Genomic DNA, 3,440 nt, shown 5'->3' with positions numbered 1-3,440 from the left:
GGGGAGGAATGGAGGTTTATATAAGGGCGCAATGAGAGAGAAAAACTGGAAGAGTTTAAAAAAAATTAAAGAAAAAAATATTTTCTACATAAAGATGTGTTTTCTATTCAAATAGATTTTTAAGTTTACTTATGACTTTTAGAAGATTTAATCTGTGACTAAGTTATCTGTATTATGCACACAACAACGACTAATTCATGCAGAAACACATGTTGTGTTTTCCTTGGTGATCAATCATATTAATGCAAACCACAAACCCATATTACTATAATCTAATTCTCGTCAAACTCAAAATACTTTCTAAAATCCAAACACTTTAAGAGTATGGTCACCTGAACGTCGATTTACATGGTTAGCTTTCTTTTTTTTACAACCCTCTAAGCACATGTCCTAGGGTAACCAGATAGTCTAAGTCATCTCTGAGGATTGAACTCAGGTTTAACAACCAAAATTTTCCTATACATTTACATATACATCATCAATTTACCAAATTTGGGATGTAAAAAAGGAACATGCATGTAATTTTGAAAGCAAATCTCATGTGGGATGTAAAAAAAAAAATCATGTGGGATGTAGGAAACAAGGGCAATTCAGAGACAAAAGCCATACGGGAAATGTGAAAGGATGCATACAAATTAAAATTAAAATTAAAAGTCTTATAAATAAGATACCCTACAGTGTCTCCCTCTTTGTGTTGTTTATTTAGACAGAACTCTATACATAATATGAGTATTGTCCATTTTCTCTCCACTTAATATACACTCTTGTTCAGATTCTGTCCCTACTGAAACTTCCAAGTATATTACAACTAATATGTTCATATAAATCAAAGAAAATATAGTATGGCCGTTAATATGTTATATATGCCCGTTTTGTCTTTAATTGATTCCGTTGCAAAGGGATTACGGACGAAGTATAAAGCGGTGTGAACCGAAGTACGTACTTGCAATATCACATGTCTTTTGCTACAACTAGAGTTGCCAACCCATTCGTTCTCGCTTCTTCTTATATATCTACAAATTAATATGGAATAAATTACACAAAATGATTGTAGTTCGGTGGTTTATAAAAAAAAAATTCTTGGCTGAACTCGATAAACCAGTTTTAATTGAGATTTGAGAATATACTGGTCATTGCAATGTTCATATAGTTGTTACATATATGGGGATGAACTGAATTTATATATGAATATCGGCCACCCCAAAAAATTCAGTCCCATTCGAAAAACCACCTTAAATTACGTTGTAATTTCAGCTTGGTTCAGTTGTTTTTGATAGCTTTCCTTGTATTATATATATATATATATATATATATATATATATATTATTTTATATATTTTTGTAAACTTTCCTTGTAATATATTCATATTTCAATATGAAATATTGTATATAATTAATAAACGTACGAGAAAAGAAAAAATGTATAGCTAAGAAATATTGATAAATTGTCCCCATGTGAAGTTTTGAAAACGAAAACAAAATGCTTAGGTTGGAGCCTAATCTTTTGTTAATTGATAGTATCAAATCCATGCAAGTTCTCATCTGATTCCTCCGATACCTTGTGTTCCACGTACTTCTTTCCTTTTCTGTTCAGCTTTTTTCCCTTATTTTTTATTCATTTCATTTCAATCTGATGGATCAATCACCATCCACAAATATTTCACCTTTGGATTTGTGATCATCCAATCTAATTATCGCAATTTTTGCGTGGTAGACTTAATATATCGTGTATATAGAACTTGATAGCCAAAAAAGGAAAATTAAAAAGGTTGAATGAAAAGGACTCTTTGGCAGTCTCTACACTATTTGTCACCTAACCGACTTTTTTATTTGATTACAATCAGTTAATCGCTTACAATATTTTATCTGTTTGTAATGGTAGAACAGATATTAGACATGAAGTAGACATATATCAATCTATCATGATCATCTATATGTATGATGTTTGATAAATAACCAAACCTTCTGTACGTATGACCGTATGAGTGATCAACAATTAGCACTATAGAGTTATATCCTTCTGCTTATTCAAACAAATACAATACGATGTATATGTATATATTATTAGAAATTAATAGATCAAATTGGTCAGTGTTACGGTTAGAAAAGTATACAATACTTATTTCTTTGGTAATTATGTTAAATTCATACCACTTTAAAGGTTACATGTTTGAATTAGCAACTTATTAAAACAATAACACGACAATCCAATACAATAATAAAAAAGGAAAATATGGAGAAAAATAGGAGAAGACCATTAAGGAAGCCTAGTACAAGAGATGTAGAATTGGAGAAGAGATGGCTGGATGTCGGGTGAGGATTTTGATGGTTAGGAGACGATCCGAACCTCGAGATCGAAAGCAGTCCGGACCATATGCCAGAGAAAGTCCTAGAAGAGAAAAGCAGCGCAAAGGGAGTCGATTTTAGCATAGCAGGACTTGAAAATCGAGATACCGAACTCCAAAAGTTTACATTTCGAGTTCACTAAAGAGACCATTACTGATTTTACCAGCAAAGGATAAAATTTTACTGTCCAACCATGAAGCTTAGAAGTAATTTGTTCTATAAATGGTTGCAAGTTACTGATACGACGAGGCGTGAGTGGCAAAACCCAAATAGCACGCTGGAAAGATTCCAAACTTGATCCCAAACAAGTCACTTAACAGACTTTCTGAATATTCATATAACCACCAAGAACAGTTTCTGACTTGGCCGATTCATATCCAATCCAATCCACCGATCTCTTTAAACAAGTATACAATACTTGTTTTCTTTAGATATGCTTTCAACTTTCAAAGCAACTTTTAGAAAGATTTGTATTGTCTTAAGGATTTGTAAGAAATAACGACAAATAGAAAGATCTAAGAAAGACGATTTTTCTCAGTCAACAAACAAGAAATTAGATTAAGATTTGGCTTCAACTTAAGCATTAAACAGGGGAGGCATTTGTATCTTCTTAAGACAATCTGGAAAACGTTAAAAAACGACACTATTAGTGAAAATGAAGAGAGGAAAATAATAAAAACGTCGAAGTGAGAGATAGTGTGTGTGGGGACAAAGGAGCAGGAGGACAGCGAGAGAATTGATCAGGTGGAAATGAAATATATATAACGAAAGAACAACAGTCAACACTCAACACATATGGCTGTCCTGTGAATTGGCGCTTCTGTTGTGTGTTGTTATAACTCGTAGGCATGATCCTCACACTCTTCCTTACCCACACCCAGTATCATCATCATCATCATCATTAACCCTCTTTTCCACAATAATAATTCCTTGACTTGTTAACTCTAAATTGTCTTGACTTTTAACCCAAACTACAGCTTGACATGAGTGCCCGGGTAAATTTTGATTTTTTTTAATAAATTGCTTAATGATATTTTAATATATTTGTTATTTGGATAACTTCGAGTTCCTACGAATCTACTCTACGTCCATAAA

This window comes from Raphanus sativus, chromosome 2, assembly GCF_000801105.2.
Source record: "Raphanus sativus cultivar WK10039 chromosome 2, ASM80110v3, whole genome shotgun sequence".
Lineage (NCBI taxonomy): Eukaryota > Viridiplantae > Streptophyta > Magnoliopsida > Brassicales > Brassicaceae > Raphanus > Raphanus sativus.
The sequence above is the reverse complement of the archived record's forward strand: the minus strand, read 5'-3'. Positions refer to the sequence as shown.